The sequence below is a fragment of the Xenia sp. Carnegie-2017 genome, unplaced genomic scaffold (genome assembly GCF_021976095.1).
Source record: "Xenia sp. Carnegie-2017 unplaced genomic scaffold, XeniaSp_v1 HiC_scaffold_6, whole genome shotgun sequence".
NCBI lineage: Eukaryota > Metazoa > Cnidaria > Anthozoa > Malacalcyonacea > Xeniidae > Xenia > Xenia sp. Carnegie-2017.
The window spans coordinates 11,607,567-11,625,013 of NW_025813526.1; the positions used below are offsets into that span (position 1 = coordinate 11,607,567).

Here is a 17,447-nt window from a genome sequence, read left to right on the forward strand (position 1 = left end):
GGCAAAAAAAACAACTCTATTTTGATATTTGTGCTTTAGCGACCCGAAATGACTTAGCGACCCGAAACTACTCCAAAAATGCCCCCCCAAAATCTCCATGCTATATAAATGCTCTTCTGATTGCTTTATCGTGAAATCATTGATAAATAGCAGTTTGGGGAATGTTAAAAACTACACACAACACAGCTTTTAATATTCCATAGTTTTTACGTTTTTGTGCGAAAATAGTTTCCTTGCTTAAAAGATCATTTTAATTAGTTTTTGTCGTAATAAATATGAGAAATAAACACAATAGAACCAGATAAAGAGTAAAAATTACGTCTAGAAAAACGGCAAAGAAAGTAAAATATGGCGATCCTCATGTTGATAATAGCAATCCTATTGGTGTCAAATTTGACTTGCATTATAAAGCCGACGGAAGATGCGTAGATATTCTTAAAGCAGGTACGACATTTGTAAATATATCTGTGCTATTTAGAATGTTTCGTGGTTTTATGAAGTGCCCTGATCAAGGAGGTTACACAAGAGCTCACATTGATATAAAAAAGAAAAATGGTTTTTTGTATTATGTCGTTTTAAGAGGTAAGGCGTGATCGGCAAAAGTGTTTTGACGCATCTAAAGAACAGGCACGTTTCATTGAAATAAATATTAAATCTGTCTTACCATTCAGGGAATTTGGAAAAGGCACAATGTAATTTTAACATTTGCTTAGATTTTCAATATGCCTCCACCACTTACTTGAAGGAATTCCAAAGGATATAGAATAAAAAGCTTTTGCCAATTATTCAACAGTTTGCAAATGATAGCATGATAACAATTGCGCATTTGATGTCAAAGAAATTCGTGGAGATGATGCATGAAGGTGAGTGTGGAATATATCTGAATGGCACGTAGCAAAAGAGAGGTCATGATCACATTATGGCATGGTAACTGCCATTTACTTGAAAACAAAGAAGTGTTGAAGATTGAGTGATTTTGTTGAATTTTTCACTTTTTATATGTAATAGCTTGGTGTCGAGTGCAATTTGGTAAAAACATGCACAAGTGAATTTTCAAAGACTGCTTGAAGACTACTTATTTATAATATACATATAAAATTTGTTAATTCTGTTAATTTTTAACTGCAGCGTACGTACATTTCAGCCGGCAAGTTATTAATATTTACCGGCTCGTATATTTCAATTCCGTCTACCATTACTTTCCGTGACGCCATAGCCTCCACACACACCGCTAGAGAAGTTATCTACTTTTAGCAGTGTTCATATTTGTATCCAGAGATATCTTTAAAACGGTGAACTTCAAAATTGTTCGCCAAAGAAAATTTACTCAAAACTTGCATAAGCCATTGTAATAACTTTGCATAGATTAATTTAACTTTCCCGCTTTCCAAATGTTTTATTTTGGTTGGCTCTTAGATCACTTCTTTGTTTGAGTAACCAAGTGACGGGAATTTTGAGTGACGGGAATTTTGTCGTTAAGTTGTTAAGCTTGCTCATTTCTTTGTTTTTTTATCGAATGTTTACGGTGAAATTGTAGTACGCATTTACGCATACGTGAATATTTTAAGCTGTGGCTTCATCCATCGTTTTCAAGCTATTTTCATATGATATTGTAACAGGACCTGGCTGAATTTTCAGCATTACAAACAGGGCTGAAACTAAGCCCGGGTTAAATTGCTCCATGTAATCGTCCTCTTAAAATCATAAAAAAACTTACATGATGGCTCTTTCCACAGTTGAGGAGACGGCTTATTTTTATCATTCGTGTTTTCTGTAATCAAGAAATAGACAAAAAAAACAAGCCTAAATGTGTGTTTCTTAATATCAAAATCAAACTTAAGCATGGACAACCATAGAAAACATAAATATATCTTATTCACATGTAATTATTAAATCTTATTTGAAATTTACTTAACTGAACGCAAACATGTGTTTATTAATTTACTTACTGTTTTGTCTATTTTTTAAATTTTTATTGTAACGGCCTTTCAGGCTTTGCTATGATCTTCCTTCCACAATCTAGATAAATTGAGATCAGACAAATGATATGAAAGAGCTAATCCCCGTTTCAGAAATATTCTTCAAAGCATTACATTTTCTCTTTCCTTGGTTTTCCAAAATTCATTTGTAAATAATTTTCTTTCATCTGCTTTAGTATACATAAGAAGCTTTTTGTCAGCCTCATCTTTGTATAGCCTTAGAAAAATAAATTAATTTTTGACACTATTTATGATCGTAACAATTTGCTCAAAAATTGAATATTTAAATATATAAAAATCACTTAACACTAAATAGTCGAGTGAATAAATGATCATTCAAAATGAATAAGTAACGAAAACTATAGATGTATTGAAAAATATGCATTGACCAGGTTGATTTTTTGTTCCATGTAATCGGAAAAGTCTTAACAAGGAAATAATACAACGTCCGGGGTGAATTTTCATTTTATGTAATCCCTCCTATTACCCCCCCCCCCAGGTTAATTTCGAGGCGCCGTCACTTTGGTAAGAAATTTTCTTTGCCGATTAAATCAACAAGTCTTAAGTCGGTGAATTAAAGAAGTAAGAAAAATTTAGCATAGCCATACAAAAGTCAACTGCATAAATCACGATTATTTAAGTTTGTACTTATTAATGTAACTTAGATACTTCTGCGGCTGGTTGTACGAAAGCCGTTTACAATAAACGACGTTTAGCCGTCATCCAACGTGTATATTCCTAATCCGACAGATAGTAAAACGATGGTTAAAACTGTGATGCATGCACGCCGTTTATCGTAGCGTTTAACTAACTGGGGGCAGGTTGTATGAAATGCGTTTAACTCGTTAACCAACGTTTAAATCGACCTCCATGAAGAGCAAGAAAAGCAAAGAAACTTTAGCCATTAGTTATGACTTGTTTCTTTGTTGTAAAATCGTTATTAAATCAGCGAAAGATAATAATAATAATAATAATAATAATAATAATAATAATAATAAAAGAATAAAATAATAAACTACTATTTGACAATTGTGGACAGTTAACTAGAAATTTTCCCAGGTTTAAAAATAAATTAGTTGATTGTTTAAACATGATAATACGAGGAGTTTTCAAATGAGATGGATAGTTGTTGTTTTTTTTAGTTACTCAGAGTTTACTATAGCAGCCGTCAAAGAATAATTTGTTTGTATTAGTACTATTTAAAGGTATTGACACTTCATAATGACAGCTCCGGTTTGTGTATGTTAGTTTCGACAGAAACAGAGAAGTTGATGTATTATTGCAAGAACTTGTGATTTTGTCTTTATAATGTCTGCTCATTTAAATAGTGGTATAGCATTGTTGTTAAAAAATAACATATTCCTTTTCATTTCCTGCTTGGCTCGCAGGCCGATTCTGTTGAATAAACCTGCATCTTAAGTTCACCTGTCAAGATTTTTTGCAAGTTATTTGTACTTTATTTCCTTTTAAATTTATTATGTTCACATTTTTAAATTTCTTTTGACATTTACTTAACTGAATGCAAATATGTGTTTAATAGTTTACTTTATATTCTGTCTCTTTTTTAATTAATTATTATATCGGTTCCTCAAACTTCGCCAAGATCTTCTTTCCACAATCTAGATAAATTTGAATCAGACAAATGATATCAAAGAGCTAATACCCGTTTAAGAAATGTTCTTCAATGCAATACATTTTCTCTTTCCACGTTTTTCCAAAACTCGTTTGAAGAAACTTTTCTAATATTTTCTTTTATAAACCTTAGAATTTTTTCGTCTTCGTCAGCTGTATATAATCTTAAAAAGATAAATTAATTTTTGAAACTATTTTTTTCCTTTTTTCTTATAAGCTCTTCATCCTTCAGTAAAGCTTATTCAATTTGTGAATTAAGACGAGCATGTTATCTTTATCAGTTAAGCCAAAATTGAGATTTTATGTTAAGGTTGTCGAGGAGTCCTTTCTGGCTTCAAGTTGTAAATAAAGCTCCAATTTACAAAAGCAATTGTTCATGTTCCATTGTACTTTAATCTTTCGTAATGCTCTATGTGATGATTAACTTAGACTTATTCTAGAATAATTACAACCATTATTGTATATTAAACATGGATTAATCAATATTCGTTTCATTTCTCGATGATTGTCCTTGTGTCCTTTAGTTCCTAGTCAGCTCTTCTATTTCTTATTTTTGTCTCTTACACTGAAGTTTAGTTTTTATTACTTGCAAAATAGTATTATAAAAGAAGAAAAAGTCATACAACCTTTCTTATCCTCTCCAAGAATTCCGTAGGTCTGTAATTAAAAAATATCGCATTAATAACATCATTCTAATGTATTTAGCTCAAACATGTTTAACTATCTTATGTCTATTATTGTTAAACAAAATTTTGCTTAAACGACAATTTTGCGTTTCAATCAATAATAAAAAAAGAAGAACGGGAGTAGACTGATGCATTGAAAAAGCGTAGGAGGTCATTATTTGCCCTTTTATTAAGTGTCATTTTTATATGCTTGACATGTATTACTATGAAGCACAAAGGGAAAAGTATGTCCTCAAAGAGCCAGCTTTGGAAAAATACTAGCTAAGAAAATGTTATAAATGAACTATTACCATCATTAAAATTTAGAAAAACCCGTCTGCGTTTTAAATAGTTGGTGAGTTATGCATGTTCTTAGAACGTCTGTTCGCTAGATGCTTGACGACGTATATTAGGCTTTATTCATTACATTAAGATCGATAAGATAGTGGTATTTATTGAAAATATACCGTCTTACGAATTTGATAAAAAGTCCATTTTCCTTTTAAGGACAATTTTCTTTCACTAGTATTTATTGTCATCTTGCTGGTTTGGCAGTTTATCTCATGTTCTTTTGCATCGTTTAGATAGCTAAAGCCAACACACTGTTTTTGTTGAAGACAATTCATAGAGCATTAATGAGACTGTCGACAACAATACTTGAAATTATATCTTTTTCTGCAACAGTATAGCCTTTTAACGATAGTTGAACAAAATATGCAACATTTAGTCATTATTAAGTCAGTTTCCAATTTATTGTAATTTATTTATTCAAAAAAATATCAAACTTACAGCAGTTAGTACTTTATACTTTTAGTTTTTGCTTATTTTAGATGTGATAATTGTTATACAAATTGAAATAATACATTTCGCTACGACATTTAAATACATTCAGAATAAAAAATGTGACGAAAAAAAAATTTACAGCAACATCATTGTAAGACTTGACTTAAAATAAACCAAGTAAATCGATTTAAGTCTTTGTTATCTTTTATGTTATAAACATACCGCTAACTTTTATTTTCATGAAGACACTTTGTGAACGTTGGCAAATGTCATTCGAGGTGTTGCAAGCAGGAATTATCAGAAAAAGGGCAAAGATATAAATAACCATCTTTCAGAAAAAATTAATTGGTAAATTCCAAGAAATTTAAACTTTTCGAAATTTTTTTGTCACAAATTGATTTGCAATTAATATCAATGATTATCTTCAGACAATGCTTAGGCTTTAATCTAGACTTGTGTATGGCAAATTGTGAAGTACAACTATATAAATATTTTGTAAGCTATTTCCTTATTAAGTCTTCGTTTTGTTATATGATGTTAATATTTTATAAAGCCACCTGGACTGCATTAACTATTTATTATCCATGATTTTTTGAGAAGAGTCATTTAGACATCTTTTACCTCCTTCAAGCTGCCTAAAGAATGGTCTTTTTTCGCTACAAAATTTATTATTGTTTTTTCCTTGTATGCCTTCGGTTTGCAAGACCAAACATTTACAACTTTGGTCGCAGGTCCTTGATCTTGTCTATGTTTGCCATACATCAGAAGCTTTCTTCTTAAAATTTGTATTGTAAAACCACCATTATATCAACTTAAAAAATAACTCAATGTCTTATACATCTAGATTTTGTTAAACAACTCTCAATTGCAGTGTAATTGACTCAAGGCAAACATAAATGGCCACATCTAGTTTTTCCACAAATGTGCAAAGAAAAGGTGCAATTTTGAAAACATGAAAAAATTTTTTCTTGGAAGGTGCAACTTTGAAATGGTGGTCATAAACTTTGGTAAAGCTAAAAATTCTTCCCGACTTATGTACTCATGCTATTCTAGGACAAACATGGAAAGATGAGGACGAGAGTTTGACCATCCATTATGACTGTGTTATCTTTGCTGTAAAACTCTATGCTGAAACAGCTTTGAACGCATTTGCCTTGTGTTAATACTTAACCGATTTTCTACTAAATATCTACTAAATCTAGGAGATATATTCTTGAAGACTATATTCTATTACATTTGAAATACAACAGCTTTTCAATGAAAGTATACTCGAGCCAAGTGAGTCAAATAAGAGAGCTCTAGAAATTGTGAATAAGAACAACATGCACAAAAATGGTGATCAATAATTTACAAACTAATAACAGGTTCACACAAGTGAATGGATAATTTTTGACTAGAGTAAATAAAATTATCGTGAAATTCGTTCAGTATAATGTTCTTAGCACCATTGATTTGACAAGTGCTCATCATTAATTACAAATTCAAGTAGAAGAAAAGAAATATACTTCTTTTGAAGTAAACAAACGTTTGCATAAATTTTATCGAATTCCGCTTAGATTAAAGAAATAGAGCAAATGTTTTTACGGAAAAAATGGACAACCTTATTTTAGGAGAACGTCTAGATGACAATTTAAAATAAATCCATAACATCACGATTTGTTGTCAAAATTAAGTTCATCACGACAGAAATGTTGAAAATTTCCTATATGCAGTGTGAAAACACTGTTAAATTTTGAAATTTAAATCGTCTAAAACCCCAAATACCATAATGATGTTTTTAAAAGTAATATTTAGTGTTAATTAGTATTATATGAAATAATTCCGTTTTGGATTATAAGCAATGATTTATTTTCTGTTTAATAGAACAAAAGACCTTTTATGTTAATCTGTTAATGTGCAACTTTATATTAATCTGTAACTCTATTAATCTCCCTCACATTTATTAAGAAAACTTATTACATGTTCGTATATGCAGATTATCCAGGTTAGTAGAGTCCTGAGAAGACTGTTTTTGCTTTTGTTGACTGTAGTCTGTCCAGAAGGCCGTTACAATTCTTTATTCTTGCTTTCATTTGATTAGTCATGACCACTACAAAGAGGTCTGTTTGAATATATAACACATGTAAAAGCTCAGCGATTTTCTTCTTTGCCCTTACCTCTTTCATTTCATTTTAAGCTGGATGTCTTTACGTTGTGTTTGTGACTTTAAAGAGTTCACATAGCCAAGTTCTGTTTGTGTAGTATAAATTTACAAATTGCTATGTACGAATTGGTCTTTTATTTCTTACAATACCCATGTCATGAATAGAATTCATTGAATCTTACAAAGAATAGAGAGTGTCAGCAAATCATTGGCCATGCTATATTGACTTAGCACTTCCATAAAGTCAATCTTTCTTTGTGTATCAATTCGTGGTATCAACTCTCCCGAAAGCTTTGAACACACGATGTTGTTTACAATTTGGGTATAAGCTTTCCCTATACGATGATAAATGTTTGACTAAAGGACATGCACCTGTTAAAAAATTGATATGTTCTTAAGAATTTGTTTAATAAATTTCTTTCAAAAATCATAACAGATGCACATTTTTTAAAGTAAATGATGATGGGCATAGTCCGCGCATAAATATTAGGTGGTGTGTCCCATTTCTTTACAAGCTAATATTTTTGTTAAGGACGCTTTGTTAGTATTTTTCTTCATTCGTTTTCACATGTATTATTTTTTGAAGCAGGTACTTTCTAAAGGACATGTAGCTGTTGAAAAATTGATGTAAGATTATTCCGCATACAGAAAGTCACTTGACGATAATGGTTCTTTGTCAACATATGTACAACAACAAGCTCTAACCGTGGAATGGTTCATATTCGTTTTGAGAACCGCCATTTAGAACATACAGTGCTTTTAGTGAGGTTATATTCCTGCTCCGTTACTGCATAAACTACCGCAGATACACAATCCTTGCTAGCATGTCCAAACCCGGGCAAATAAATAGACCGTACGGGCACACGAAAAGGTATTAGTTGACGGTTGAATGGACATGCAATAGGCAATCCGTTGTACCAATAACGCCACAACTTTTCCATGACGTCATCAAACTTATGATCTTAAGATAAATGACTTTCACACATTTTCCGATAAAGCAGTTTTCCTGTAAGAGTTGTAGGAGATATAATCCATTAGATCGTAAATCTTAGAAAGTTGCGACAATGCCCCTCTCTTGGTTCTCACTGCGTTTTCTTCTTTTTCAACGATAACACTGAACGAATATTTCTGTTGTTTAAAGGTAGGCCCAGTATCCTTGCTCCCGTGTCCACTGTACAGAGTTGTTCTTTTACATAAGTTGCGTTTGGTTGATCTATGTCTTGTTCTGGTAGATCATGGTTAGATTTCTCCAATTCTGCAGCATTGGAATGCCATTTATGGAGCTTGAAGATCGCGTCGCTAAAAATCTCTATTGTTTTTTCTTCTTTAACAATACCTCGTTAACATTCGTGCCACCTTCCATATGGTCATCAACGTAAAGAGCGTCCTTAATCTCACATACAAAAGCTGGATATGCATTTTTCCTTGATGTCAAGTGCTCGTTCAGAACTCCACCATGAAGAAATGGCCAACATGTTAAGCCAAACAATGCTCTTGTAAAATAAGCTCAACGTTATCGATACAAGACTGCATAACATCAACGAAGCAAGCCATATAAAGCCTTATATTCTTGCACAGAGTAAAAAAGATCTGATGATATCTAAGTCCCAACAGTAACTTGACTCAAGGTCTACAAAACAAGGCAACAGCAGAACAGGGTGAAGCGCTAAGTAATCGAGACAGCCAAATTTCAATGAAACAAGAATATAGAGTTTGCATATGACGTCAAAGCTGCCATGTTAAAAGTCTCCATCAAAGTTACAATGCTTAATAAAGCATGAAATTAACAAAAATTCCTTCCACTATATGGAATTTTCCTCCAACTATGTGACCGATAAAAACATCCTATAGTAAATGCTACAACTCAAGCTAAATGGCAGTACAGCATAAAAACTCATTCCAGTCAAATCTAAGGCAGATATAAGATATAAACAATCCAAGTAAGACAACTGAATGCAGACGAAACGAAATGTATAATACAAGGAGTAACAGTGCAATAGGAGAAAAAACAGATAACCCGAGAAGCAATCAACTGACACAGAGAGCATCACAAAGAACAGAAGTGTGTTAGAATCAGAGCCCTGTATTTGTAAGAGTTGGGACACGTATTGTTTTCTTCGTTTTGCATTATGATCACGGTGATTTGGTGGATATGGTCAGATGGGCATCTATCACCATTTATGTTCCAAAAGCGTCAATTATAACTATTTTTTACATAGGAGATTACAAAAAATGTTTACAATGATTTTATGTGGCGTTGTAATAGTGCCAATCAAAGTGATGAATAGAAACATACGCGTTCCCATTTGGCAAAAGCAGTATTAAAGGCGTATAAATTGCATCCACTGTAATAAATAAACGATTTCCATAGATGGAGATCGCTGTATATAGCTTAATAAGAAAAACAACAGAAAAAAATTATCTCCCACCATTTAACGCTGTATATTTACATTAGCTTCGCCCAAATGAAGACCAGGCTACGCAAACTTTGTCAGAAAATATGACGCTCAGAGGCACCAATAAAGGCCCGTTTCAATTAAAAAAACTTTCCACGAAAGGTAAATTTTCGTGTTTGCACATGCGTTTGGTAATGCAAGAGATACGATCAAATTTTCCAGTGGAAAAAACTTGATTGTTTATTGAAGTAGAAATTTTTCAATTTTATGTATTTAGTCCGGTTGAAAATAAGCAGTCTGTTAATCAGGTCACAGATGTAAGAAATAATTAGCAGAAAAACATGAAATCGTTTGAAAAGTATTGGTGGTCTACAAGTCTTATTCTTGAATAAAAGTGACAACTTCGCCGTTAGTGATTGTTTCAGCCAACATTCGTCGTACAACATTTTCTCGTACTTATTTGTGTTTAGAAACTTCTGTTGTAGCGGTTTCTCCACAGCAAAATTTGTAATATAAATCTATTCGAATATTCCATATTTATTTCCACACTGGCATGAATGGAAAATGGAAATCATTGCTGAAAAAACAAATATCTCTCAACTTTCTTTTCCAAGCAAAATTTTCGTAAGTGGAAAGAAGCCATTGCAGACTTCGTTAAGACTTTGAACTTTGCAGATTTTTTCATTGGCTGATCGCTATCAACTTGTTTTTTTTTTTTGATATCTTTAAAATAAAAATTGCAGTATTTTTTTTGGTTACTTTCCTCGTAACAATAGGCAGCTCGTACGAGGGAGGCCTTTTTATAACTCTCGGTGAAGGAACTTTATTTTCGCCACTTATTGAATTATCAAGATGGGCGACATTTTATGAGTATAGCTCAGTCAAATGTGAAACTTGATTGCTTGATTTAACTCTTAGACCAAAAAATTTTATGAAAGTTGATCGCTACGGTTCACGATAGAAAAATTAGCTTATTTATTGTCATTACTTTTTGCTTCGTCTTATGCAATGGTTATAAAGACCTTTTTCACTACAATTGCAGGACTTATGCTTGTTGCCTCATAACTATGAAGAAATCATTGGAGAGTTAGGTGACTTAATATACATGATTAATTTTATGTAATGAAATTTCATATTAAATTCCGAAGACGGAAGCAGCTTAAGAGATGAGTATATTTCACAGATAAATAAAAACAAATAGCATTGTATACGAATCTCTAAGTAACTTTCTCTGGGGCTATAAACTGTAATAGTTCTTTTAATTTTTTTTGTGTATTGTCAAGGTTAGTTCACTATATAAATGATTAATGCAGCTTTTAGTTCAATAATAAGTTTAATGAAAAATTGGTAGTGCATTTTTTAATTTCCTATGAGTATCCACATCTGGTGTCGTGTACTTTGGGATATATTATAGTAAAGCAATAAAACCAAACGAATTAAAAACATTTTGAGCACTTTTATATAGCAGGAAGTTAAGCTATTTCGAAATTATCAATTTATTTTATTATATTAGCGTTGTATACCACCACAGTTCAGGGAAAGAATTTAGGAACAGAATATTGAAGAAAAATCATGAAAAGTCAAACATTTTCTTTAATTAAAACTATAGTTTAGTTAGTTCATCAGCTCAAACTGTTTTTATAGCAAAAACTCAAATTATGAAGAGATATATAGTACTGTAACTTTAGAGGTTTCGTCGCTGAATTTTAACGCTTCAATATAGCATGCTATATAAATATTATCAACATTTAAACCAAACACTACTAAAAAAATTATAAAGTCATGACATGATTTAACGGTATTATTCACACAATCTTTCTGATCTTTTTACATGCTTGTGAGTTAACATTTCGTCAAACATCAAAACACGCACAATCTCCGAGCCAGCTTTCTACGGTATTTGAAATTTACTTTCAAATCCTTCAGGGCATCCTTAGTATATTAGTTGTATCCATTAGTAGTAAAAAATTAGAACATGATCAAATAACTAAGCCTAGTAAAGGCAGCATGGTCACTAACACCTTCCAGTTGTTTTTATCATCATACATGAGATAGTGCTTGTAATGCACAACGTTCAAGATACCCTTTTCAACATGTTCTCTCTTCATGTTGTCAGGAAAATAGATCAGAACGAAATCAGCTCAACATCTTGGGTACTGTTTGAGCAGGGCGGATCTAAGGCATGTCAAAAGAGACATGCAAATCACTTATATTTTCTTGAAAAAATATTCCTTTTTAAATACAAAGGTCAGCAAATTGGCGAGTAATTCCGTATTTTCTTTTTTATAACTGTTAAGCGCATAAATCTTGGACCATTTAGTGACTATATCCATTTTTTTGAGTGGCCAAGGGTAATTGAATTATTCTTGACTTCATTTGCAACTAATATGCTGATGACCGATATGCTCGAAAAACATGAATGGGCAATTTCGAATGAAGCTAGAGTTAGTCTGGGTGAATTAAAATTGTCCTTGCGTAAAAGGTATGTTGGGTGAGTCGTAGAGTTAATCGAACGATCAGCAGGTCGATTTATTATATAACAAAACGACATTAAAAAAGGATTTGTATGGTGAGGTTTGTTTATATGCCTTTGAAAGATTTAGGTTGTAAATAAAGTGTTTGCACAGCTATAAGGTATAAATGTTTCAGTCGTGATGCAGTATTTGTTCGATGTTGTTTAATATAGACTATTTAATTTTTGTACTTGCTGATCAGATTCTTTTGGGACTTGCCAGTATAGTTCTGTGTCACTAATGTTCTCAATTGATAACAAACTGGTGAAAATATTAAGGCTGCTGACTTCTATAGAGCTGTTTAAAAACGCCAATATTCACTACAATGATTAATTACTTTCAACTTTTGATAAAAACCATACTGAATATTTCAATCACAGCGTTGAAAATGTTTGCCTCAGTCTGAATCGCAGGAATGCATACTTGGATTCTGTTTGACTAGCAAAGATTTTGTTAAGAAAATCATTCTTGAACTGCCATGACAAGTAGAAGTGATCATTTTTTACTTAATTGAAAGATCAATTCATTCATATTATCCTGATCATGAGAAGCTCAAAATGCAATGTAATCATCGAGGTCTTTAATTCATCCTAAAAAAATATTAATCAATGGCAAATCTTATTTAGTTATAAGGTCCAGTTTTATACACATTTTCAAATGAAGTTTTCCAATATTCTGCTATTCAGGCAAGCTTCAACCAGGAAGCTTTGAATGCAATTTGGATGACGTTTTACAATGCTTTGAGCAAGAACTTGAAAGCTTTCAAACTGAAATATAACGAAAACATCCACTTAGACGCATTTGAGTTATTTTAGCGCAATTTGATTCAGGAAGAAAGAAGTTGGTAAATTCTGGAACATAATGTCTCTCCCATATTACTACTACAATTTGAATCAATGATAGTAATACAATGAATTTGTGTAAGCACTTTCATTTTAAGTTGTTTTCAGTTACAAACATGAAGTTTGAAGGTAATTTTTTCTAGCTTGTATAATACCAATAAATATGAAGATGTTGTTAACTTGTGTCTATGTGCACCTCTTATAAAGGCAAGGTATGCTTGACAACTGAGCTCACCCTAGATATAGTGATTCACACATCAATTTATAACTCAACAAGAATTTTTTGGGAAGACTTATGAGTTTTCTTGATCTTCCAACAATTACCAAAGTTTATGAAGACATTGCTGAAATAAATCGAAAAAATACATAAGGATGTTAAGAATATATGTAGAAAAAACTAAAAAAATGATTGAGTCAAAAAAATACTTAAAAGCTTATCAGCAAAATCTTTTCAACATGACAAAAGATATGTAAAAAAAATTAAAAAGTACGATCCGTTAGTTGCTTGAAATGGTTAATATTAAATATCTGCAAGCCAGTGCATTCACATTCCTTTTTTATAAGGTAACGAAATATCTGAGAGGTGACACTTTGACTGCCAAAGACCACCATGTTAGTGTTTCCAGTAGTGCTGAAAGATTTTTAAGAAAAGAAAGGAGAATGTGATTTTGGGATTTGAGCGCAGATACATTTTATCATTCATTCATTTTGTAGGAAAAGAATGCAAAAAATGAGGACATCATTTAACTAAAAAACATTAAAGTTGTAAAACAATTCCTAGAGAACTCTTTTATTTGAAATGTAATGGCTTTAAAGCTTGAACACTTCCTTTAAAATATACAAACAACTGCCTGAAGGGTTCCTTAACCTTGTTTGTATTAGCAAATTGTTGCTAACAACTGGTAATTACTTCAAAATAAAAAATGCATATTGATGAAATGGCAAAACCTAGACCATTAAAAAATTTAATTTAATGGTAGCTGATTTCATGTTTTTTAAGAGTTGTGATACACGCTTTAACCAAAGATGCCATAAACCTAAGATTGCTTATAGTTTTTTTGTAAACAATCGATTATTACTAAAGTTTTTGTTTTCGTAGAAATAAAGAAAAATATTAACAGATGTGCCTAATGTTTTGCAGCTTGAGACAAGAACCTTGCCCTGTAAGCAAATGCCTTAATTACTTTGGTGAGCTTTATCTCAATCTTTGGTGAGCTTTATTATCAAGAACAAATTTTCATAGGGATTCACTATAGCTTGATGGTTTCGGACAAGTTACATTATTTATTGACTCATTAGTTTTGCAGAGCTTGTGGAAGACATAGTATGATAAAAAACCCAGTTGTAATTTTTTATGTGCTGTTGTTAAACGAAGTTTTGTGTTTAATTTTGTTGAGCCAACTTTCTTATAGTAAATGATATTTCAAAAATATATTAATAACAGAAAATTTTTTTGTGTGTAGTTTTATAAATATGAAAAAAATGAACTTCGATTTTTTAGGCATGGAAATAAACATTTTCCAAATTTTGGCACTAAAATAATTTAACTAAGATGCTTAAAGAAAAAATTTTTACTATGTTTAAGCTTATCTTAAAATATTCAGTGTGGCTAAATAATGAATGGCTCCATTGATGCTGTCTTCCTCAAGAGGGCGAACATATAGGGAAGCAAATCGCAGTAAATATCTGAATTATCTCTATTTACTTCAGCCAGTAGACGTTCAATCCTTTGATTGTGAATGCTTCTGCCTGCAATGAAGCTCCATCTGCTCAAACCTAGCTGGTAGTTTATGTATTTTACGATCGCTACATTTTCTATTCCACGATATCCACGCACCATCTTACGAAGACCACACCCTTCCACACCAGATTCAATCTAAGTAATGATTCTGCCATAATAAACCGAGCATACAAAATGGCAATATGCTTCAATTAATGGGCATAAATTTAAACATTTTGCTTTTATGAATGAGTTGTAGAGGTTTAAGACATAACAGAATTTTTTAAACGACGCACGTGGCTCAAATCTCAGCAAGTTTTATCAACTTAAAATAAATGCAACGGACACACAATTTTGATCAACACAAGTGATATTTCTGTGTTTTGAATTAGGAAAGTTTTGCTGATGGTCAATGAGAGTGTAGAATGGTAAGGCGATAAAGGAATAAAACATTCCACTTGATATCGTACGATCTCGAAATTTTCAAGCTTTGAAACGCTTTGATCTATGACTATCAGCCATTCTTAGCAACCCGATATAAGTTGCTGTATTGAATCCATTGAGCTAAAATACATAAAACGCTACGTCGCTACCTAAAGCAAATAATTGAAGCTAAATCCTACAGCTAGACACGCCAGATTTCTCCCCAGACACGCGTGCGTAGTGTTTCAAAATTTTCTCGCGGAATAATAGTTGATCATACGTGATGACTACACACGCGTGTTTGGTGTAAAATCACGGCTTCAAAAAATTATTTCTGGTTGGTGTTACAGGTTGCTTTTCATGTATTTTAGCTTAATGTTTTAATTAGTTGAATGTTTGAGTGCAGGTTCCAGGTCACAAGTGTACTCAGACATATTGCCTATATAGCAAGTCATGTCAGTTACAAGCATCAATCTAGAATTTACAACTCTCACTTCAAGTGATTTATATCAGAGTTGAGTGACACCGGTGATTTTTCACCCAATTATGTTATAAACAGTAATTGCGAAAGCAAAAGGTAACTTAGCTAAGTGAGATAAATAGATATCCCTTAAAGGCCCACAACTTTGTCTTAGCGTACAGGCCCCATATTTAGCAATCTTCTATTATTCCTGCCATTCAATACTCCTGCCCTTTTCTTGTTCCAGTGACCCTGATCACAAATACAAGTTAATAAAAACGATCGATTTTTACACCAAGCCAACTATCAAGCCATTTGAATTTTGTAAGCAATAAACATATTCAGATTTGTTTTGCTAAGTATGTTTGTTGGAATATAACAATTTTACTATTCATGCTAGCTACATTATCCCTAAGCAATTACTACTTTCAAGGCATTCATGTTAGCTACGATTAAAACACATATTTCTTTATCAATATGTAAGAATTTTTTGCCGTTCAAGAGTTAGTAATGTTGATAATAGCAATGTTCTACAAAGTACTTTAATGATGTAGCCTGCCTTTGGTTAAGTGCAAAATAGTCAGAAAGTCTTACAATGTATGCAAATCTTAAACATTAAATTCAAAGAACCAATATAGCAATTTCAAATCAAGCAAGCTGTAGTCACTGCACAAAGACAAAGTTCGATATTCAAGCAGGGTAAATTCACTCCACGTAATTATGCTGTAATTACGTGTACTATATAATAATGAAACCTTTTGCAAAAACCCTAACTATTCCACAATATTGCAATAAAACACCTTAACATCGCATGGGGAACAACAATGAAACCTTAAAAATAAAACAAAAAATTCAAACAAGATGTAGCAGTGGAGAGAGAAACTACCACAAAACATTACCGAATTTAAGTCTTTTATCGACTGAGCTAACTACAATACCATTGAACTTGCATACTAAGACTGAATGAAGTTTTAACAAGCATTTTCTAAGCAAATTCAGGCCTCACTAAAAAGCTCGATATATAGTTCAACTAACAAAACAACGAAGAACAAAAAGCTATCAGAAACTTACGAAACGACAAGGACATAGTCATACTACCAGTCGACAAAGGACGCAAAACTGTAATCATGGACGAATCAGACTACATCAACAAAGCGAAGACCCTCTTACAAGACACCAACACGTTATAACCTCACAAACAGATCCCAACAAAACCACTACCAACCGCATCAACAAGAAATTAAAACAACTAAAAGACAAAAAGAAATTTAACGAAACCGTCTACAAAAGAATCCGACCCAACGACTCCTCCACCGCCAAATTCTATGGACTACCAAAGATTCACAAAGAAAAGAACCCGCTACGACCAATTTTATCTCTTCCTGGATCTCCTGCGTATGAACTATCAAAATATCTTTCTAATATTCTGCACCAACTAGTCAAATCATCACATCATACTATCAAAAATGCCACAACTATCCTCACCAATATTAAAAATTTTAAACTAAAACCAGGCGAAATCATGATATCTTACGATGTAGTGTCACTTTTCACTTCCATACCTCTAAACATAGCCAAACATATCTTAAACGAACTACTTATCAATAACTACTCGTGGAAAATCTCAACCGAACTAGACCAAGACGATATCATCGACCTGCTCGAGCTCTGCCTCTCCACTGAATTCTCCTTCCAAAATTCATATTACCGACAAATCTCAGGAACACCAATGGGTTTTCCTTTATCCACGTTCCTTGTAGAAGCTGTTATGCAACACCTTGAAAAACTGTCAGTCACCAACAACACACGCATCAGACTATAGCGAAGATTTGTTGACCACATCTTTGCTATCGTCGAAACAGACAAAACAGAACACATTCTACACACAATA

General features: G+C 32.4%; 2 long non-coding RNA genes across 2 annotated transcripts; both read right to left on the bottom strand.

Annotated features, from left to right (window-relative positions):
• Positions 1-646: 646 nt before the first annotated feature.
• Positions 647-17,025, bottom strand: LOC124457853. The gene is made up of 3 exons (XR_006952837.1): positions 16,960-17,025; positions 11,745-11,746; positions 647-659 (listed from the first exon to the last, which is right to left on the bottom strand). It is a non-coding gene; the product is annotated as an uncharacterized LOC124457853 (long non-coding RNA).
• On the bottom strand, positions 4,794-5,372 carry LOC124457852. Its single transcript, XR_006952836.1, has 2 exons — positions 5,282-5,372; positions 4,794-4,966 (listed from the first exon to the last, which is right to left on the bottom strand). It is a non-coding gene; the product is annotated as an uncharacterized LOC124457852 (long non-coding RNA).
• Positions 17,026-17,447: the final 422 nt, after the last annotated feature.